This window comes from Lissotriton vulgaris, chromosome 4_1, assembly GCF_964263255.1.
Source record: "Lissotriton vulgaris chromosome 4_1, aLisVul1.2, whole genome shotgun sequence".
In the NCBI taxonomy this organism is placed as follows: Eukaryota; Metazoa; Chordata; class Amphibia; order Caudata; family Salamandridae; genus Lissotriton; species Lissotriton vulgaris.
Genome location: NC_141691.1, coordinates 796,891,084 through 796,915,006, shown reverse-complemented (window position 1 = coordinate 796,915,006; position 23,923 = coordinate 796,891,084). Strand labels below are relative to the sequence as shown.

The 23,923-nt window shown below is 45.8% G+C and overlaps 1 protein-coding gene across 3 annotated transcripts in view; it reads right to left on the bottom strand.

The window, feature by feature from the left end:
- The window catches only part of C4_1H5orf22 (chromosome 4_1 C5orf22 homolog), a 520,226-nt gene that overhangs the window by 25,233 nt on the left and 471,070 nt on the right, over positions 1–23,923 (bottom strand). The gene's annotated exons all lie outside the window — the stretch shown is intronic.

The following is a 23,923-nucleotide window of genomic DNA, read 5'->3' as shown; positions in this document are numbered from 1 at the left end:
ACTAACCATACAACTTGAGGAAGGTTTTTTTAATCATAATTCATCTGAAAACAGAGGAGTGGTACACAATAGAATTACACATTAAATAATTCACAAAGGTCTTAACTTATTTAGCCATATCATATAAAAAGAAAAAAAAAAGAGAAAACAACTACCATGTCAGAAGGAAATACAATTAAGCTTCATTTACCTAGCTGGTCTTTGAAGGATTCCATCCTTTTAACAATATGGGTCCAAATTAGTTTAAGTCATTTCCTACCTGGGTTGCAGCTATTAATCAACAGTTCCACACCACAAAGATTGTGTCTACCAAAGAGAAACCTGTGAAGGGTGAGGCTCCAGCCACTACAAGAGTGTAGCCATTATCTGAATATAGAATACAATCTCAGTAGATTTAGAAGGTACTGCTTTGTAACAGTCCAAGATTATTAAGTCAGTAGTACGGTTAACTACTACACCAATCAACGATGTATACTACTGCACGTGGCAAATATTTGGATTGTATCAGTCATAGGAGAGATGGCCAAATTTTGCCGACACTCCCAATTAAATTGTGTCTTAGGAGTGAAATAAAAGTATTGAATGACTTTATAGTGGTGGTTATTCAATCTTGAGATACTGACACATTGATTATTAAGGACGTAGCTACCATTAAATAGTAATGGTAGCAAAGTCAATGTTTGTAATAACTTTATGGGGGCCATTTATGGGACAGAAGAGATATTTTCAGGTTGATCTTCAGCTAGCAGTCTACGCACACCACTAATCAAGCCATTTTTTGCTACTGCTTAATACTTCAATAAGTGGTATCCTGGACAGCTGGAAATGTTCTTCGGGCTGATTTGTAAAATAGTGTCTCATGAATAAAGTCAGAAATGCCTGATGGAGGGCAGACCAACTCATTGTTAGAACGTATTTGTCTACTCTAATATACCTTCTCAACAGTTTGCAGCTTAGATATAGATGATTCAATAACAAAGTAATCATAAGAAAAAGGTGGGCTGAGTAAGGTTCTGCATGACACAGCTTAGCCTTCATAACCCCAATGATAGCAGATAATGTTTTCAAAGTGAATGGCTTGAACTGAAAGTACTTATTCAAATGGCTGGGGTGGGCAGTTCTTACACAAGTCTATTGACACGTTGAGCTGCATTTCATGTGATAGCAATCAAACTAGAACTGGCTGATCTAGAGTCCCGAAAAGAACTCAAGATTTTAGAGATTTCACTGCTGAAAAATGTGGATAAATTATCAATTTAGTCTAGATTGACTGTAAAAGAAGTGTAGTATGCTGCCCAAGAAATTGAATACCTTTCTGGTTTTATTAAAAAATCTGGACAGAACACCATTATGCGTGGGAGGTAGGCATTAGTCTAAGCTTTCTGCAGCCTTCTAAAATAAAAGTGTGTTAGTTAGAATAAACAGTAAGCAATGCATTGGTGATTACTTTGTCCATAACACAACACCCTTGAAAATGCCAGACGGTAAGAATCTACACTTGTCCTAGTGAGGTTGCTTGCTACTGTGTTTTCAGAAATTTAGTCTCTGAAAAATTAGGGACAGTGTTGTGAGACACACATAATAAAGACACCAATATTAAGATCTGTGCTGTGAGCTGCATCTCACCTTGTCGCAAAATGAATGTGCTGTCATCTCTATAGTTTATTATGCTATACACATGGTGATGCTTCTGCTTCCTCACTTGTGGAATGCTTTTCTCTGATTACTCTTTTTAATTCAACCCTCTAAATGTTTGTGGGTGCCAAGACCATCACCACTACTGGACTGAACATTATTGACAGGTAGGAACAGCTTGTGCAGTCATAAACATTTCTACATCTTTACATGGTAGACTAAAGTCTGCCAAATTTAGAAAGTACAGATGTGGAAAAGTAAATTATAAATTGGGTTTGATAGTAGCCCACAACAACTATCTTCTTAGGTCCAGTTAAAGGTTTCAGTAATTTAAACCTGAGCTCAACCCAGGGTAGCCATGGCACAAAGCAGACAGGCTTGGTAGAGAAAAATTGTGTAAAGCCTTTAGAAATACCAAAACAGTTAAAAAGTCGAAAACACAACACAATAAAAATACTACTCCTTGTTTGAAATATAGAGAACAGTTTAATTAACAAAATTACAAAAAACGACAAAAATCCAATAGGAGGAACCAAAGATATGCATTTTCACAGTGTTACATAAAAAAGCAGTAAGTGCAGTAGAATGGGACCTAGGCATGATTTTAGGCCAACCACGCTGGACCCCTGGTCGGATATACAAACCAGGTTTGATCCGGTCAGAGTATATCTTCAGACTTAGTCTCAGAAATGACAGTCAAATATTTTATTAGGGCAAGGCAGCAGTCTGTATTCAATGAAGTCTTCCCAAAGTCCGATAGGTGTGGGATGAGGCCCTGGCAAAGCCGTTGATTTTGGTGGGAAACTTTGAATTTCATTCAGCCACGCCCGACCAACCTTAGTTATGGCCCAGTCTCCATTTCAGGCACGTGAGGATTTGCAGGCTCCGAGTCACTGCCACTGGTAGCTTGCACTCTAGCTTGTGCTGAAATCTCTACCGACCTTTAGTAACTTAGAGCCTCCTTTCCCAGTCCTGGGCCATTTCCCTGACACATGTAGCTGCTCATACAATTGGCATGTTGTTTATTACTACACTACCGCCTTAGTCTCATAGTTCGAGACAGTTAACAAAGCTTCTGTGGGCTTCCTCTTTAACCAAAAAAAAAAACATGCGGGATGTCATTTTGTGACTGGTGACGGGGGGTCTCCGCTCCATGAGGACCCCCACATGTTTTCACAGCCAGGTGCCCTTTTATAGGGCAGACTACGGGAATCACACACACTTGCTACACACATGTGCTGTTATACGGTTAAGGTATATATTGATTCCTCTTGACAATGAAGGCAATTTCTGTTCTTTTCTCTACCATTGCACATGTGCAGTCTCTCTCTGTATCGATCATGCTCAACTCTAGCTACTCACTCACTGACACCCATTCTCCTTCCCAGGTGGGGGTTAGTGTTTGTACCTCTGGCTAAACAGCCCCCGGATAAATGCGGTAACTATTGAGACCACATTTGGAAAGTGCCGCCCTGTTATTACTCTGAATACAGTTATAATAGACTTTGTACTTGACACTATATGTGTTCAAGCTGTTTGTACTCGGTATCCGACACTCCACTAGCACTGACTTCTTTTTTCCACTGCAGGTTGTAGCGGTGGACTTTACTGAACATACCAGTTTCTGGTTCAGTTTACACCTTGTTGTTGTCCTCCATTTAGTTTTTTACACTTATTTTCAGTACCTGTAATAATCTTTTGGATCCTGACAAAGGCCAAGACACTTTTATGTGTCACTGATGGCCGAAACATGTTGATCCCCTTGATGTACTGGTCTTGAATTTTGTCAGCTGCATCATTCAACTTTTTGTTGTTTTTTAATCCTGTCATAGGGTAGCTAAATAAAGTTTCGCCGGCTTACACTAGCACTGCACTTTACACCCATTCACACACCACTCTCACATAGGGTTTTTAGTACACCCATGTGCTCAATTTGAAAAACATCCCTGAGCTCCTCCCTCATAGAGAGGGGGTTGTAGCCCGCGTTAGGACTAGCTTCCTAACGAGAGGAGGCACCCCTATGATGAAGCATGATACCTTTGGTGTGTGAGGGGAGTCGTCCTTAAAAGGGATACCTTTCCCTGATTGGTCGATCTCTACTCTGGTGCCAATCTATATGTGTGTTGCATTTGAATACTTCCATATAAATCCAGACCCGTGGGCTCTTGTGTGAGTTGATTTGAAGAGTGGGGAGCGCGCCCACGCGGGTCCCTAAACCTTTTCTTGGCCCTCCTTGTGTGTTGTAGTATTGCTTAGTGAACGTGTGTAGTGAAGCCAATGTTGCTGCCTGACAGATGTCCAAGACCAGAGCGGGTGCCCTTACAATTGTATTTCTATATCGACCTCCCCATCCCATGCCTCTGTTCCCTATTTACCTGAGTGAACAGTTGGCAAGCTTAATGACAGATCATGCCAGAATCGCCCTCTTTGGTGATTTCAACTATTGGTTTAATGATGAGAAAGCCGGCCCTCACACCACAGAACTGTTTGAAGCTCTAACCAGCCTCAATCTCGTCCAACAAATTTCCGTGCCTACTCATATTAAGAGTCACATTCTCGACCATATCTGGACCCATGAGTTAGCTTCATCCTGCCCAGTCATCTCTCCTTGCATCTGGTCAGATCACCATCTAATCGACACTATCATTACTGTCAGCGGTAGGGTCAAGGCCCCTACCTTGGCAGGCGGGTCATCACGTAAATGGAGTTCCTATGACTCTCAAGGCTTTCTTGCTGCTCTGGCCAAGACTCGACCTACCACTGACATTGATGCCAGTGTCGAGGCAATGGAAGGTGACATCTGCACCTGGCTTAAAACGGCCAGTGACCAGTTCGCTCCTCTCACCAAATTTCCACGCACTAGACACAGTAACTCACACAGATGGTTCTCTAGTGTCCTTAAAGAACAGAAATTGAAGGTGCGTCAGCTAGAGCAGATCTGGAGACGCAACTATTCCAACTCCGACAGACTGCTCTCTGTGGCGGTCCGCACAGACTACAAAGGCGCAATTTCCCTGGCCAAATCCACACACATTTCTGACAGAATTCTTTCTGCTCATAATAAATCCAAAGAAATTTTTAAAATCATGAATGGCGTCACCACGGATGATAGTACCCTCCCCATCCAGGTTCCAACCCAAGAGACCTGCGATGCTCTGAATTCCCTTTTCATTGAAAAAATAGCCAAGATTAAGAAGTCCATTTCTCCCTTTACCCCCTCGGGTTTACCAGACACTTCTCCCACTAATCACTTGCTCTTTACTCAGTTCCCTACTCTTAACCCCAACTCCCTGGCCGAGCTTGCGACCTGTGTCAAATCAGGGTCCCCTAATGATTGCTGCCCCCCTTCTGTCCTTCGGGACATGTGTCTCACTCTACCGGATTGCATACTGCCCCTGTTGAATGCTTCCCTCAACATCGGCACAGTCCCCAGTTGCTTTAAGGAGGCCATCCTGGTGCCCTTGTTGAAGAAACCAGGTACAGACCCTGCCAATCCCTCCAATTATCGTCCCATCTCCCTCTAGCCTTATCTATCCAAACTCCTTGAGGCTCATGTTACCCGGATGCCTCTCCAGTTTCATCGAGAATTCCAGCTATCTTGAACCTAATCAAGACGGATTAAGGTCGGCTTACTCCAGGCCGTCATCTTGGCAGTTTTGGACGCCTTGAGGGGGAATGCTGATAAAGGGTTACCCCAGGCCCTGGTGCTATTAGATCTGTCGGCCGCCTTCGACACGGTGGACCATAACATTCTTCTCCACCGTGTCTGACAGGCCGGCATTCAGGGCCCTGCCCTTAACTGGATCAAGTCCTTTCTTGCGGGCAGAGCTCAAGCTGTTCGCCTGGGCCCCTTTACGGCAGCCATGGTACCCACGACCTGCAGAGTCCCTCAGGGCTCCTCTCTCTCTCCCCTTTTGTTTAACTTATACCTCCGGCCACTGATCCATTCGCTCAAGAGGTGGCACATCACAGTGTTCAACTACGCTGATGATTTGCAGGTCATCTTTCCTCTCGATTCCCCCGATGCCGCCAAAAGTTTTCAAGCAGTGATGACCCATATATCAATTAAAATTAAATCCAGGAAAAATGGAGCTTATACCTCTGCTGTGTGGAGCACCCTGTTGCTGTGAAGCTACTTGTGGCCAAAGAACCCTGCTATTTCCCGCTGACACCGAAAACCCCGCTGGTTGAGTCCCTCCCGCCGCCGCAGTTTCCAGCCTCTCGCGGCCGCAGTGGAGAGGGACGCTGGAACTACAACTCCCAGCATTCCCAGGGGCGGAAGAGACATCGTCGAGCAGCTCGTCTGGAGGCGCATAAATTAAAGCATAGCCCCGGTGGAGCGGGCATACCTCTGCTGTGTGGAGCACCCTGTTGCTGTGAAGCTACTTGTGGCCAAAGAACCCTGCTATTTCCCGCTGACACCGAAAACCCCGCTGGTTGAGTCCCTCCCGCCGCCGCAGTTTCCAGCCTCCCGCGGCCGCAGTGGAGAGGGACGCTGGAACTACAACTCCCAGCATTCCCAGGGGCGGAAGTGACATCGTCGAGCAGCGCGTCTGGAGGCGCATAAATTAAAGCATAGCCCCAGCTTCGCGGGACGCGAGCGGGACGCCGGGCTAAGCCCGGGCAAAGGGCGGGCCCTCTGTGGCCCTCAGTGACCGAGGTAGGCCGGGCTGGGCCCAGTCTCTTATTTTTTATCCTTTGTACTGTTATTCTATATGCATCTGTGCCCATTTGAGTAGGAGGGTAACTTGATGCAAGTTCTGTGATAGATATACTGCACCCTGGTCCTACTTGTTCCGCCAGGGACCGACTTTATTCCAGTCTTTTATTCGTTTTATATTGTAACATTCTTATTTTTTTATTGTGGAAAATGTCTAAAACTCTACGATCAGGAAGGGTAGTGGGAGAAAAACCTGCCCGGAAATTAACTACCATCCGCACAAGAAACAAGTCAGTAAACAACCCACCTTTGAAAGGTCAATGTCAGTTATCTGAACTCTGGGATCTAACTGGTATAAAAAAACCTAAATGTGCGACTTTACATAATCCAGATACTAAAGCCCTGGAAGTACAGGAAGTACACGTACCAACTACCTTTGAGCCCCGACCTCCCCAGATCCAGCAGGGGGCCTCCCAAACTATGGTAGGAGGGTCTCCCTTTCGGGACCCTACAGATGGGAAGCTGATGACTGTAAGTGAGCCAGTGCACACTCCTTCGATCCCTCAGTTACCCATGAATGACAGGCCGGGGGATGACCTGTCTGCACTATCCATTGATCTGGAACTTTGGGGACGCTACGTAAGCCCTGCTAAAGTGGAATCTTTGGAGCAATTTAAAGTTCAGGGGGGAGCCACCCCATCAGGGTTAATGCTGTATAGTAGCACCCCGTCGCTAAATAGACATGAAATATCTGACTTGCTAAACTCCTCCAAGAGCCCCGACCTCAATCTCCTGGATAATATATGCACGACGGAAGCACGAGAAAAGCCGATCTCTGAGTCCATGATCGCGCTGGAACAACTTCTTGCTTCAATTCTGCTGCTTTTAGGGAAATTTGTAGGCAGCTCGGACTGTATCCTTGAATCAGTTACCCAAATCCTAAAGTTATTGCTGCAGAAAGTGCCGGATTCAAGTAAGGCCTCCCCCCCTAAGCCCGAACAATCTGCATCTGAGGGGAAATTCAAAGCCATTAGAAGCGAAATAGTTAGGAAAAATGAAGTGCCTTCTATGGTCCCTCACAAGGAGGTGCCTCATACTGCAGCATCTAACTGTATCAAGAATATAGTCCTGGAGATAGAGGAGGAGGATAAAGCCCTGCCTGACCCCAAAACGGTCCAGGAGTTATTTCCTATCTTTGCCCCGGATGGTGGAAAAGATCTCCTGGCCGACAAACCCGAGGTCAATGAAGAAAAGAGAAAATATGGCAAACAAAAAAGTACCAAAGCCAGCAAGAGGAAACCAACTCGAAAATATAGAAAGAAGAAGCAACGGAGGATCATTTTCCAAAAATGCACAGAGGCGAGGGAGAATGAAACAAGGAATGGGGAACCCTTATCTACTTCCTTAAAAGTGGACATGGATGTGAACTTAACCACTTCAACCTCAGTGGAGGAGGAAAATGATCAAGGCAGTTTGCCTTCCCAGGAAGATTTTCCACAAATTGGGGGCTCTTTCCCAGGCTCTCCTCCTCGGAGTGCACTAGGAGGATCACTTTCTCATCCATCCGGGACTTTAAACCCTTTGGCCCCACCCTTTGTGGTAACAATTGACTCTGAAAACTCTCGCCCTCCGGCCTGGCCTGTAAGGATGTCAAAGGCCCCTGCGGATGTGCGTGTACTAGATTTTGTTCCATTATTTGATACTGACCTCTTATTAAATAGAGCCTGGCTTCTCAAGCGTTTTAGCGAGGTTGAATGTCTCTACCATATTCAGTCTAGAGACATAGAACTGGTGACTCTGTTGGGAGGTAGTCGGGTTTTGAGTATTCGGGTGAAATTTTATTCCCCTATTATAACAAATTTGATACTTGAACAGGCTGAAAATTTTCAACGCTTAGGTATTGATATTCTTCCCATCTCTACCCCAGGCAAGCCAAACTCTTTCGATAAGCAGGGGTTGAGGGGTGGTGAGCAAAACGGGGTAACCTCTCCTCTGAGAGACCTGAAAATTTGGGTTTCCAGGGGAAAACGCTCAGTATCGCACGTGAAGCCTCTTCCACTAGTTGAGAATTCCACACTCAATGACGATAATAACCGGTGGAATTGGCTCCATAGTGCATTATCAACAAAAAATAAGGATAACCCCAAATTGTTCCACCATCTTTAACCCAGCCTTAAACATAATTTCCTGGAACGCTGCCGGATTCCATAGCAGCCCGGAGAAAATGACCTTTTTATCCACTCTGGAGGCTGATATATTGTGTATCCAGGAAACATGGTGCATAGATAGGTTAACGCCTTTAAAAGATTTCTATGTTTTGGAAGTTCCGGCTGCGCCCTCTAAGAAAGGGCATGCTAGGGGGGGGCTCGCCTGTTTACTGTCAAATAAGTTTCAATGGAGATTTTCCCATTATATTGATTCCAGTAGACTTTTCCACACAATAACATTAGAAAATATGTTCCATGACAATGTAAAATATTCCATGGTAATTTTTAATGTGTATATTCCGCCTGAGGAATGTTTTAACGATAAATTGCAGCGGGTTCTCCAGTATATGGATAAGATAAAAAATTCACCTCCTTTTCCTGTAATTTTGCTTATTGGTGATTTGAATAGTAAAGTTTCAAACGCTAGTCTAAAACTCTTCAGGGATAAAGCTAAGGAGGAAGCACATTGCATCCCCCAGACGCTTTTCCCTGAAAACTTAAGAACAAATAAAAGGGGGAAGATCCTGTTAAAAGAACTAGCGATCGGGGATGGCATTATCTTAAATGGAAGATTTCAATCTGACGTCCCCGCAAATTACACCCATAAATCCCCCTTTGGATCATCAATTTTGGACTATGCTATCGCCAGCTATAGTCTGTTTCCCCAGATCCTTGACTTAAAGATCATACCCACGACTCTGAGCGACCATAGTATATTATTACTATCAATTTCGTTACATTCTCTGAATACGGCATCCTGGTCGCTTAACGGCAAGGAGGCTACCTTCCACTCGACATCTGGAAGATGCTTCTGGAATAACGCTGCCATTAATGGGGTGCAGGAGCTACTGACCGATACCCTCAGGGAAATAGAAGAGTGGAACGGAAAAGAAATAGTTTGTTTTGAGGAATTCATGTTAAAGATTCTATTGAATGTTAAAAAAATTGTCCCCCCTAGGAAAAAAGGAGAGGTAGTTCCTCTGACCCTCCGTAATCTGAATAGGGATTTAAACAAACTAATCCGTGCACAGTACGTTGAAAGGGTACCGGAACGTGGGAAAGATATCGCTAGGCTAAAAAGAAAGAGAAGCAGACTCAAGCTAAGAATCAAAAAGGACAGGGAGGATGAGGTATGGATTAAATTAAGGGAATCTGCTGCATATGGCAATATTAAAGATTTTTGGGCAATAATCGGGAAAGGATGTGGTACACGCCACTCCCCTACTCCCATAGCTATACCAGAAGATCTATGGTCCTCCCATATCCGAGAATTATATGCAGGGAATGGGACCACAGGTGTGGATAACTTCATGTATGCTGCCCCTGATGACTCGGTCTTCTTTCCCTCTGAGAAGGAAATCGAGTTGGCTATAAAAAATATGCGATCCTCTGGGGCCATGGGACCGGATGAGCTCCCGATGACGGTCTTAAAACAAGACCCTTTAACCTGGAGTAAAATCCTGTACCCCCTGTTTAGGGCATGCCATCTTTCCAAATGTGTCCCTGCATCGTGGAGAGGAAGCATTCTGGTCCCTATTTTCAAAAAGGGGGCAAGGGACAGCCCCAGTAACTATCGCATGATTGCGCTCCTCGACTCTATCGGAAAGGTCTTTGCGAAATGCCTCCTGAGTTCTCTTTCCGATTGGGTCGAGGAGCGCAACATCTTGCCACTGGAACAGACTGGTTTCCGAAGGGAACATGGCACTCTGGACAACCTGACTGCCCTTCAGGTTATTACGGATAAATATGTCCAGGTGAGGGGGGGTGTCGTATACGCCGCCTTTATTGATTTCTCCACAGCGTTCGATAAAGTAGATCGGAGAACGCTGTGGAGAAAATTGGCGACGCTGGGTGTCCCTACTCCCCTGCTGGAATTGGTGCGGGCTCTGCACACTGAGACCTGGTGCAGGGTCTTAATGGGGGGCGAAAGGGGGCTTTCGGCCAAAATACCAGCTCAGAATGGCCTTAAACAGGGCTGCTTATTGGCGCCCCTGTTGTTTTCCCTATATACAACTGACCTCCCTGCTGCTGTGTCCCACAGTGTGGGGATCGCACCGTTGTTAGGAGGGGTGCCAATAGCCTGTCTGATGTATGCCGATGATGTGTTATTGCTTGACTTAACTCCCGTGGGTCTGGCAAATCGGCTTCAGGCTCTTCAGGACTTTGCTGGGGAGCATTACATGAAGATCAATATTAATAAAAGTAAAGTGATGTGTATTGCTGGTAGGAAGAAATGCCGCTCGACAAATTTCAGTTGGGCCATTGGAGGGCATAGATTGGAGGTCGTAACTTGTTATACCTTTTTGGGGAAAATATTCTCGGCCAATATGAGCGAGAATCTTCATATAGAGCATTGCTCTCGCAAAGCTCTTGCCCATGGCAATGGGTTAAAGTCCCTATACCTGGCAACGGGGAAAAGACATTTTTCTAGCCTTCTGGAAGTATTTAGAGCTAAAATCCCCGCAACCATCTTGTATGGTATAGAAATAATAGAGATAAAACATTGGGACTTTTGCCACAAGATTGAGGGAAAACTCCTAAGATCCCTCTCGACTCTTAACAATGCCTGCCCACTGGCCACCTGCAGGCTGGAGTTTGGACTCAGGAGTGCCTGGGTTCAGGGGCTGTGTGCCTTAATAAGGTGGGTATTTACAACAAGGGGTGGTGAGGGACAGAGTCTCTGAATTAAGCAGAAAGCTCTCACCCAGTCAAGAGATCAGGGCTAGATCCAACACCGTTTTTTAGCTCACTGCACCATCCCAGTTTCAGAACCTGGCTGTATGCAAATTAGTCTGTTCCTGTCCCAGTGCATGATGGGAACAGGGCAAACCAAACTACAAAAGCCAATTCTTACACTGGGAAGGAAACAAGCTCCCGGGGACCGGTTTCTGGCATTACAGCCGTCTTCGGCCCGGTTTGCTTGAATCCTGATGGTGCAATGAGCAAGGGTCTCACATCTGAGAATACCCTTCCACGCTTAGGGTGGACAAAAATATTTACAACAAGGGGTGGTGAGGGACAGAGTCTCTGAATTAAGCAGAAAGCTCTCACCCAGTCAAGAGATCAGGGCTAGATCCAACACCGTTTTTTAGCTCACTGCACCATCCCAGTTTCAGAACCTGGCTGTATGCAAATTAGTCTGTTCCTGTCCCAGTGCATGATGGGAACAGGGCAAACCAAACTACAAAAGCCAATTCTTACACTGGGAAGGAAACAAGCTCCCGGGGACCGGTTTCTGGCATTACAGCCGTCTTCGGCCCGGTTTGCTTGAATCCTGATGGTGCAATGAGCAAGGGTCTCACATCTGAGAATACCCTTCCACGCTTAGGGTGGACAAAAATATTTACAACAAGGGGTGGTGAGGGACAGAGTCTCTGAATTAAGCAGAAAGCTCTCACCCAGTCAAGAGATCAGGGCTAGATCCAACACCGTTTTTTAGCTCACTGCACCATCCCAGTTTCAGAACCTGGCTGTATGCAAATTAGTCTGTTCCTGTCCCAGTGCATGATGGGAACAGGGCAAACCAAACTACAAAAGCCAATTCTTACACTGGGAAGGAAACAAGCTCCCGGGGACCGGTTTCTGGCATTACAGCCGTCTTCGGCCCGGTTTGCTTGAATCCTGATGGTGCAATGAGCAAGGGTCTCACATCTGAGAATACCCTTCCACGCTTAGGGTGGACAAAAATATTTACAACAAGGGGTGGTGAGGGACAGAGTCTCTGAATTAAGCAGAAAGCTCTCACCCAGTCAAGAGATCAGGGCTAGATCCAACACCGTTTTTTAGCTCACTGCACCATCCCAGTTTCAGAACCTGGCTGTATGCAAATTAGTCTGTTCCTGTCCCAGTGCATGATGGGAACAGGGCAAACCAAACTACAAAAGCCAATTCTTACACTGGGAAGGAAACAAGCTCCCGGGGACCGGTTTCTGGCATTACAGCCGTCTTCGGCCCGGTTTGCTTGAATCCTGATGGTGCAATGAGCAAGGGTCTCACATCTGAGAATACCCTTCCACGCTTAGGGTGGACAAAAATATTTACAACAAGGGGTGGTGAGGGACAGAGTCTCTGAATTAAGCAGAAAGCTCTCACCCAGTCAAGAGATCAGGGCTAGATCCAACACCGTTTTTTAGCTCACTGCACCATCCCAGTTTCAGAACCTGGCTGTATGCAAATTAGTCTGTTCCTGTCCCAGTGCATGATGGGAACAGGGCAAACCAAACTACAAAAGCCAATTCTTACACTGGGAAGGAAACAAGCTCCCGGGGACCGGTTTCTGGCATTACAGCCGTCTTCGGCCCGGTTTGCTTGAATCCTGATGGTGCAATGAGCAAGGGTCTCACATCTGAGAATACCCTTCCACGCTTAGGGTGGACAAAAATATTTACAACAAGGGGTGGTGAGGGACAGAGTCTCTGAATTAAGCAGAAAGCTCTCACCCAGTCAAGAGATCAGGGCTAGATCCAACACCGTTTTTTAGCTCACTGCACCATCCCAGTTTCAGAACCTGGCTGTATGCAAATTAGTCTGTTCCTGTCCCAGTGCATGATGGGAACAGGGCAAACCAAACTACAAAAGCCAATTCTTACACTGGGAAGGAAACAAGCTCCCGGGGACCGGTTTCTGGCATTACAGCCGTCTTCGGCCCGGTTTGCTTGAATCCTGATGGATCAAGCCCTGATCTTTGGACTGGGTAAGAGTGGTCTGCTCAATTCAGACACTCTGTTCATCACCACCCCCTTTTGTAAATCGATTTTGGCCACTATAGGTGTGGCAGGGTATACTCAGACATGAGTCCCTTTCTCACTGCTCCATCAGGATTCAAGCAAGCCGGGCCGAAGACGGCTGAAATGCCAGAAACCGGTCCCCGGTAGCTTGTCTCCTTTCTGGTAAAGAATTGGCTTGGTAGTTTAGTCTGCCCTGTTCCCATGATGCACTGGGCCAGGGACAGACTGATTTGCATATAGCCAGGTTCTGAGCTGGGATGGGGCAGTGAGATAAATAACGGTGATGGATCAAGCCCTGATCTTTGGACTGGGTAAGAGTGGTCTGCTCAATTCAGACACTCTGTTCATCACCACCCCCTTTTGTAAATCGATTTTGGCCACTATAGGTGTGGCAGGGTATACTCAGACATGAGTCCCTTTCTCACTGCTCCATCAGGATTCAAGCAAGCCGGGCCGAAGACGGCTGAAATGCCAGAAACCGGTCCCCGGTAGCTTGTCTCCTTTCTGGTAAAGAATTGGCTTGGTAGTTTAGTCTGCCCTGTTCCCATGATGCACTGGGCCAGGGACAGACTGATTTGCATATAGCCAGGTTCTGAGCTGGGATGGGGCAGTGAGATAAATAACGGTGATGGATCAAGCCCTGATCTTTGGACTGGGTAAGAGTGGTCTGCTCAATTCAGACACTCTGTTCATCACCACCCCCTTTTGTAAATCGATTTTGGCCACTATAGGTGTGGCAGGGTATACTCAGACATGAGTCCCTTTCTCACTGCTCCATCAGGATTCAAGCAAGCCGGGCCGAAGACGGCTGAAATGCCAGAAACCGGTCCCCGGTAGCTTGTCTCCTTTCTGGTAAAGAATTGGCTTGGTAGTTTAGTCTGCCCTGTTCCCATGATGCACTGGGCCAGGGACAGACTGATTTGCATATAGCCAGGTTCTGAGCTGGGATGGGGCAGTGAGATAAATAACGGTGATGGATCAAGCCCTGATCTTTGGACTGGGTAAGAGTGGTCTGCTCAATTCAGACACTCTGTTCATCACCACCCCCTTTTGTAAATTAATAAGGTGGGTAGCCAGTTTGGCCAGAGCAAGAGAAGGAACCCTGCGAGTTTTACTCAAAAATGAACTTTTGGGCAATTTTAAGGCGTTCTCCAAACTCGTTAGCAATTTTAGAGGGGCTGTGAAAATCCTTAGACTGGATGAAAGCGCTCTTTTCTCCTACTCTCCCACGCAGTTAAAGCAGGTCCTTAAGGAGGCTTCGTGGGAGTATTGTTTTCTATCTGATAAAAAAACAGTTGGAGATAAAAGGAATGCGGAGCCGCTCATCTCCTCCTACAGGTTGAAACAGCCCCAACCGTATGCCCTGTGGAATTTACCACATGGGATACGTAGGTTCTGGTTTTTATTACGTTATGACTTAATCCCTCTTAACGTGTTGCTGTCCAAATGGCATGGCACTTCACCGTTGTGCAATTTATGTAAATTGAATAACCAGGACTGTATGCATGTACTTTTGATTTGTCCTATGTTACGTAGCTTGCGCAATCGATGGCTTAAAGTAATCTGTCTACGCCTCAGCATTGTCACTTTACAAGATTTTCTTCATGCACTTTATTGCCCACCAAATGAAATGTTTTGTGCCTATGTTTTTAACTTTTTTAAAGGATTTTTAGCTATTTATTAATTGTTCTGGAAGATGGTGCCGGCCTGGCCTTGTGGGACTGATGGCTTACAGTGTACCTATTACGGTTCGAATACTATGTTTTTATAACTCTTGTACTTTTGATGACTGTGTTGTTTTGTTTGTATATGTTTATGTGGCCCTCTGTGAGAGCCAAAACATAATAAATAAATTTGAGCTTATCCTCCCTGGTAAGAGTCCAGCATACTGGGGTCCCCAGTTCTGGCCCAAGGAACTGGGCTCCCCCCCCGCCCCGGCAAGCTCAGTGAAGAGCCTGGGGGTGGTTATCGATGCGGAGCTCTCTCTCAAGGCTCAAGTAGGTGCTGTGATTTCTTCCTTAATGTTTCAACTACGTCAAATCTGCAAAATAGCCCACCTACTACTGCATGCGGCATTGGTCCAGGTTGTGATCTCTCTGGTATTATCCCGCCTTGACTTTTCGAACGCTCTATATCATGGACTCCCACAATCATTGCTCCGCCGCCTCCAAATTGTACAAAACCAGGCAGCCAGACTCATCCATAAAACTCCAAAGTGGCAATCAGCGAAGCCACTACTGCGCAAACTTCACTGGTTGCCAGTTGAGCAAAGGGCGGCCTTCAAGACCGGCTGCCTTACTTTCAAGGCTCTCCATTGCACTAGCCCTGAGTTTCTTAAAACTCTGATCATGCGGCACCGTCCGGTGCGCAACCTTCGCTCGGCTCATCTCCATCTGTTGATCGCCCCTACAGTTAAACTTAAAGAATTTGGTGGCCGTAGGTTCGCCCATCAGGCCCCTAATTTCTGGAATTCTCTTCCCTTGTTAGTCAAGTCAAGCTGCTCCATACTGAATTTCAGGAAATCTTTGAAGACCCGGCTTTTCACTCTAACTGGTTAGTCCGCCGTAGCAATTCCTGCACTCTTTCTTTCAGCTATAATCACAAAGAAGGGGCGAGGGTCAAAGACAATTTATACTCTGCCACCCTGAACCCCCGAGAGAACACTAATGTACACACGAAAGGGGTGGGAAGAGTAAATAATAATACCATATATACTAATGTGGTAAAGGATAGAGCCAGCTCCAATAGGGCAAATCGCTCTATTTGGAAAAACTGCCCTCACTCACATACCGAGGTATGTGACATGCTTCATCATTGGGCCTGCTTACAATACGCCCTGGTGTACCCCACACAGGACGGAGCATAAGGGAGGGGGAAAAATAATAAATTCCACTCAACACAACATATAGTCAAACAGACTAGACAGACACAACACTTAACACATCCACTGTGGTGAAAATAGTGCAAACACCATGTGTTTCCAAACCGAAAAGTGCGACAAAGAAATTGTGCAGTATGAGGAGTGATTTAAGACTGATTAAAGGTGTCAACTAGAAAAACAACTTTATTAAACGTTACTTGGCACCTCTACCAGGATTAAAAAGATGAAAAAACAGAGGATGGGAAATTGCCTTCAGGAGATAATTAGGAATCACAAGGTTTCCCTCCTACCACTGCCAGAGTCAACATGTTTCGACCGCTCTTGATGCGCCTGTATGGTCACTCCGGTCTTCGTCAGGACCATCGCATTCGGTTTCTCTCTGGTTCCCCCCCTAATCTGGGGGAAAGTTATTACCCCTACAGGGAGGTAGGTCCAAGAAATCCTTACCAATCCTGTGTAATCTATGGAAAGTGTCCCCTTAAGTGCGGGAAAACAATCACGAGTTTATGTATTACAAACACTCGCACTGGTGTCCGGTGTACAGGACGCCAGAGAACACAATCGTTCTGAAGGCTTGTCCTCCGCTAGTCTGGTACAACCCGTGGCCCCGCGTAGATTTACTCTTGCCACCCCTTTCGTGTGTACACTCTTTCTTTCAGCGCCAGGAAACTTATGGTGTCAGTGCGCTCTACAAATTTCACTTAAGATAAGATAAGATAAGAACGCCGTGAGCGAACTAAATGGTAGCAGCCTTGGCTCTGGTGGAGTGAGCTTGCAAGCCCTCAGGGGGTTGCTTCTTGTCCAATGCATAGCAGACCTTAATGCACAGAATTATTAATCTTGAGATGGTTCATTTCTGCAACACCTTCCCTTTATTTTCTCCGACATAACCCACAAAGTGTTGATTGCCTACCAGGAATTCTTTTGTATAGTCAAATAGAACGAAGACACTCTTCTTGGGTCCAGGTGGTGGAGTCTCTCCTCCTCTTTGGAGGAATGAGGCGGACTAAAGAAGGTAGGCAGGGTGATGTTCTAGCCTACATAGAAGGTAGTCACAACCTTAGGAATGAAGGAGGCATGTGTAAAGAGTACCAGCTTGTCTGGGTGAAGGAGGTATGAGGAGGGTGTGCAGAGAGGGACTGCAATTCGCTGACCCTCCTGGCCAACATTATGGCCACTAAAGGCAGTTTTGATTTTTAATAGCCTTAGAGGGCAATTATGCAGAGGGTCAAATGGTGCACACATGAGAAAGGTGAGGACCAGGTTGAGGTCCCACTGACACATGATGAATGGCGTAGGAAGAAACATATGCTGAAGCCTTAAGGAACCTCGCCAATTAATGAATTCATTTTGAGGCTAAATTACATGCCACAGAGTTGGCCATCTGCCTACTCACAGTAATTGAGTCTGTGGTTCCCGCCCACCAAAGTGGCTTCATACCAAAGTGCTCGACACACCATATTAATGTACTGCTTCACAATTCCTGGAGACTCACAGGATACCTTGTCAGACCCTCTGCCTTATTGACGTTGGATTTTGAAAAGGTGTTTGAGTTGTCAAATGGAACTATTTATTCTTCTTGTATGGGAGAAATATTATGAGCCAAATTTATATGAGCTACACTCATCTATACACTAACTTGCAAACAAGAATCCGCTATACGGGCTGTTGTTGGACTTTTTTCAGATTCATAGTGGTACTAGGTACAACAGCCCACTGTCGCTGCAATTCTGTGATTGAGGAGAGGATGTGGCCTAATGGCTAGGGCAGTCGAACCCGAATCTGGGGAACCGAGTTTGAGTCTCTAAAACGAAGTTCAACATCCTGTGATTCTGGACAAATCACTTAATTTCCCTGCGCCTGACAAAATAATTAATATGTCTATCTGTAAAGCAACTGGTGCTCATGTAAAGCGCTCTGATACCTACGGGTCAAGTTTGTGCTATATAAAGCTCAGGAAAAACCTGAGGAACTGTTAGTGTGCGTTTAGCTATCTGATAGCATATCTGTATACACTTAACAATCCACCTGGCAATCCCACCCTTAGAGATAGGGTTGCCTTTGTGTGGAGGAGAGAAAGATACAAACTGTTGTTTTGTCTTTCTAAAGGATTTAGTTCTATCTATGTAGTATAGCAGAGCTCTTTTAACATCTAACATGTGTAAGGCCCTTTCTACTACAGAGTGTGGGTTTTGGAAAAACACAGGTAACTCTACAGATTGGTTTAGGTGAAAAGGTGTGATAACCTTTGGAAGAAATTTTGGATTAGACCTGAGAACCACTTTATTAGTATGTATTTGAAAGAATGGTTCTTGTATAGTGAACGATTGTATTTCACTTACTCTTCTGAGAGAGGTGATGGCAACAAGGAAAGCAGTTTTACATGTGAGAAATTGCAGTTCACATTTATGCAGAGGCTCAAAAGGGGGTCCCATGAGTCTCGTAAGGACAAGATTTAGGGTCCATACTGGAGAAGGTGGCAGCTTGGGAGGGATTATTCTCTTTAATCCTTCCATAAATGCTTTGATTGCAGGTACCCTAAAAAGAGACAGATGTTGCCTGTTTTGTAAATAGGCTGCAATAGCCACAAGATGTAGGCGTATGGAAGAATATGCCAAATTAGACCTTTGTAGATGTAAAAGGTAATAGATGATATTTTGGATGGAAGCATCCAGTGGATCAATGTGATTATGTTTGCAATAAATTGCAAATCTTTTCCATTTAGCAGCATAACACACTCTGGTAGTAGGTCTCCTGGCCTCTTTAATGATATTCATGCAGTCTGGTGGTAGGTTGAGATAACCAAACCCTAAGACTTCAGGAGCCAGATCGCCAAATTCAGTTGGTTTGGGTCTGGGTGTCTGATTTCTCCATAATTCTGTGTTAACAGCGAAGGTGTGAGCTGTAACTTTTGATGTGGAACCAGAGAGAGGTCTAGTAGTGTGGGGAACCACGGTTGACGTGCCCATGTGGGAGCTACTAGAATGAGCTTGAGAGACTGTTGTTTGAGCTTGCGCACCACTAGTGGAATGAGGGGGAGAGGCGGAAAAGCATACGCAAATCTGCCTGACCAGTTCATGCACATTGCATTGCCCTTGGACAGTGGGTGTGGGAACCTGTCGGCGAAGGTTGGGCATTTTGCATTTTCGTGGGTGGCAAACAGGTCTATGTGTGGGTACCCCCACTGTTGGAAGAATGGCTGAAGAACGTGGATGTAGCTCCCATTCGTGAATCTGTTGTGATTGCCGACTCAACAGATCCGCTATCTGATTGTGAACCCCTGGAAGGTGTTCCGCTAACAGATATATGTTTTGAGGAATGGCCCATCTCCAAATGTTCTGTGCGAGCTGGGACAGTTGCGGAGAGTGTCCCCCCCCCCTGTTTTTGTATATAGTACATCGCTGTCATATTGTCCGTCCGGATTAAGACAGCTTTGTTCTGTACTTGAAGCTGAAAAGTTTTGAGTGCTAAGAATATCACTAGCAGCTCTAGATGGTTGATATGGAACAGCATTTGTTGGTTGTTCTATCGACCTTGAGTATAGTATGGAGTAAGAGATGGGCTCCCTATCCTGTGAGGGATGCGTCTGTTGTGAGCACTATCTGTGGAACAGGCTCGAGGATCGGCCGTCCTCTCGTCAAGTTTTTGGTGTTCCACCATTGCAGAAAGCGATGCGTATGGCTGTTTACCAACACCAGGTCTGTGAGCTGACCCTAAGCCTGATTCCACTGTTGTGCCAGGCATTCTTGTAATGGACGCATTTGTAGTCTTGCATGTGGTACTATGAAGATGCACAATGCCATCATGCCTATTAACCTCATGAACACTCTTGCTTGGAGAGACTGTTGGTGTTGGAAAGTGGAGTCTAAGGCTTGAATGCTCAGTATCCTGGCTGGACTGGGATACGCTAGAGCAATAGATGTGTTTATGGTAGCTCCTAGATACTGATGCATGTGCGAAGGCTCTAGGTGCGACTTTGTGTAGTTGATCGTAAACCCTAAGCTGTGCAACAGTTGAATTGTCTGCTGAGTGTGTTGTACACATTGGTGGAATGACTTGGCTTTTATGAGCCAATCGTCCAGATAAGGAAAGACGTGTATCTGTTGTCTTCTGAGATGTGCTGCTACTACTGCTAAGCACTTTGTGAACACCCTTGGTGCTGTTGTGACACCAAATGGAAGGACTTTGAACTGATAGTGTTGTCCTTGTATTACAAACCGTAAGTACTTCCTGTGAGCAGGATGTATTGGGATGTGAAAATAGGCGTCCTTTAGGTCAAGTGTTGAAAGGAAATCGCCTTGTTGCAGTAGTGGGAGCACTTGTTGCAGAGTGATCATATGAAAATGATCAGATTGTATATAATAATTGAAGGGCCTGGAGTTGAGAATTGGTCTCAGTGTCCCGTCCTTTTTGGGAATTAGAAAATACAGCGAGTAAATCCCTGTCCTTTGTTCCTCTAATGGGACTAGCTGAATAGCATCTTTTTGTAGAAGTGTTATAACTTCTTGTTGAAGCAGAGTCAGGTGATCTATAGACATAGGACGCTGCCTGGGTGGTATATTTGGGGGGGTTGCTGTGAGTTCTAGGCAGTAGCCATGTTGGATAATCTGTCTCACCCACCTGTCCGTAGTGATGGAGTTCCAGACAGGCAGGAACTGTGTTAATCTGCCCCCCACAGGAGTGGAATGCTGTTGGGGGAGCAGAGGGAAGTCACTGTTTAGTTGTGGAGGAGGAGTGATTGCTGTTGTTACCGCCTCCTCTTCCCTTGTTATTATTGCCCCTGTATCCTCCTCTAAAATATCCTTTGTTAGAGGATGTTTGTGTTTTGAAAGATGTTGTTGTGTCTGCTCCAGTTTGTTTGGAGCCTCCTCTATAAAAGGAGCGACGAAAAGAACCTCTAGTCTGTGTGGACTGTAGAGCTCCCATTGACTTTGCAATGTCTGTGTCTTTTTTAATTTTCTCCAGTGTAGTGTCTACTTCTGGGCCAAATATTTGGTTTTGGTTAAAAGGCTGGTTCAGGATAGTGGTTTGCACCTCTTGTTTGAACCCTGAAATGCGCAACCACGCATGTCTTCTTAGTATAACACTAGTATTTACGGCTCTAGCAGCTGTGTCTGCGACATGTAGGGCACATTTTATTGATGTATTTGAAATTAATTTGCCTTCCTGTATGAGCTCTGTTGCCTGATCTCATATTGATCTGGAAGGTGTTGTAGTAGTGTCTCTAATTGGTCGTAATGAGCCCTGTCATAACGTGATAGAAGGGCTTGCGTATTTGCCATGCGCCATATATTTGTAGCTTAGGCCGCTATTCTTTTACCTGACGCATCAATAACTTTGGATTCCTTGTCAGGTGGGGGTGATTCATTAGAAGTCTGTGAATTCGCTTGTTTTCTCGCATTGGACACTTCTAAAGAGTCTAATGGAGGGTGTCCTTTAATATAGGTTTGATCAGCGGGTGCAGGCATATATTTCTTTTCTATTCTTGGATTTAGTACCCTAGTGCGTACAGGATCTTTGAATATTTCTGGGGCATGCTTAATGACTCCTTTGATCATGGGAAGAATTTGAGTAGATCTGTGTGATGGCTCAAATGTATCTAACAGAAAATCCTCTTCGATGTCATCAGAATGCATTGTGACATTGTGGTAAAGAGCAGCTCTGTGTAAGAGGTGATTAAAACCAATGCTGTTTGGAGGAGAAGGCTTTGACGGGTATACCTGTGGATCAGGGATATTAGGCACATTATGTGGTGGAAAAGTATAGACATCCTCATCTAGAGGATATTTATTTGGGTCCGCATGTGGGTCCTCCCCACCACCTAAGTCATACTCCTCATCAGTTTGAGGTGAATGTGATGGTGCAGGAGAGATTTAAGGTGATATGTAAGGAGGGACAGGAGAGGAAGGAGATACTGGAGAGGGAGGGTGCATAGGAGAAGTTGCACCATCCTTCTTCTTGGCAGGAACCACAGATGGAGGTGGTGTTTCTGCAAGTCTATTTTTATGAGGTATAGCACCTACATGTCCAGTCTTTGGGTTTATGTAGATCTTCTTTTGTTTAGGATCTGGTCTAAACAGTTCTTCTTCCTCTACAACCTTCTTTGGCGTCAACTTTTTCGGTTCCGACAGAGGTTGTTTTTGACGTTTTGCCTTGGGAGGTGTTACAGCGTCCTGTGGCAAAGTTCTCTGTGCCGAAGGTGTTGTTTTCGGCTTGGCAGGCGTGTCCGAGGGCTTAGGAACCTTGGAATCAGGCTTTGTGGGTGTTGGCACTGAAGCGGGAGTCTTCGGAGTGGAAGCTGGCCTCGTCGGCTTTGTGGCGTCGGGTGCTGGCTTTCCCTCTTTAGGTTTGGAAGTGGACAGCTTCAGAGCCGGAGCTTTTTTCGGCGCCGAAGGATCTTTCGCCTTCAGTGCCGAAGGCTCTTTCGGTTTTAGTGCCGACGGGTCTTTCGGCCTGGGTGTCGAAGGATCTTTGTGTTTCGGTGCCGATGGAGGTGGTGGTATCGGCATGTGTGGCTTGCTCGGTGCCGAAGCACCTGAAGGCATAGTTGTTTTCCTCGGAGCCGAGCTCGAAGGCTGGGCTTTAGGAGGAAGTACTTGGTCTCGACTGGGCCCCTTGGGCAGAGTGCTGACCTTCGCCTTTAGCTTGGGCAGTGCATGTGGTGCAGGGGCAGAAGTACTCACGGGTTGACGTGATAGAATCAAGTCATCTGAGTCCTCTGCCTCTGGTATAATCTGGAGATCAAGCGAATTTTCTTCCGGAACGAGCGGAACCTCGTCGTCGAAGATATCCTCCGGTGCTAGGGCTGATCTCCTCATTTCGTGTCGACGGGCCCTCCGATCCCGGATGGTCTTTTTCGATCGGAAGGATGCACAAGCTGTGCAGGTCGACTCGTCGTGATCCGGTGATAGACAGAGGTTGCAAACCTCGTGATGATCGCTATGTGGAAATTTTGCTCGGAATACTGCGCATTTCTTGAACGGAGTTCTTTCCATGTGGTGTAGGCGGCACAACGTCGATAGCCCATCGGCCCGCGTCGATGAACCGGAATCGAGTCGATGTCGTCGAAAGTTGTATTCAATGTCGATATTAGTTATAGGAAGTTTTTGCGCTTCGAAGTTGCTGAAAAAGTTTTTCTAGCCGGAGCGGAGAAACTTTTATCCGAACCCAGTGGCGGAAAAAAACAATCTAAGGATGGAGCCGATGCCCATGCGCAGTATTGTCCAAGGGAGGAGTCACTATATCGTGACTACAAAGACTTCTCCAAGAAGACAACAACCTGCAATCATCCGAGCCCAACACCAGGTGGCTATCTAATGCATAGTGTACGATCTGCAGCTCATATGCCTCGAACACCCTTTTATGGACTGGAACTCTTCAGCAGGAAGTTAGCTTCCTTGGGGGACTCCAGGAGTTGGACAATATCGGTATAACAAAACAGAGAAAAGTCAGGTACATTCATGTGCTCCTTTGACAATTTATAAAGGAACTACAGTATGCAAAAATATCAGGTCTTTAGATTTTTACAACTCGGACATGCATTATACCGATGCATTAGAAACAGGACCACAACCGTCTGGAAGCCCACCAATTGATGGGGGCTGTGGGTTGAGAAAATCTTGAAACTTTATCATTCTCTGATACACCATACCCCTTATACATTTGATAACCTCAGGAAGGCATGGGAAGAGAATGTGGGTCAGCGCTTTGAGAAGAGGTGGCATGCTGCATTAATAGCTGCCTAGGAAGTCGTCATTGCTAGTCAATATAGGTTGATTCCACTGACATATCTCGAATGTACATATCTAACAAG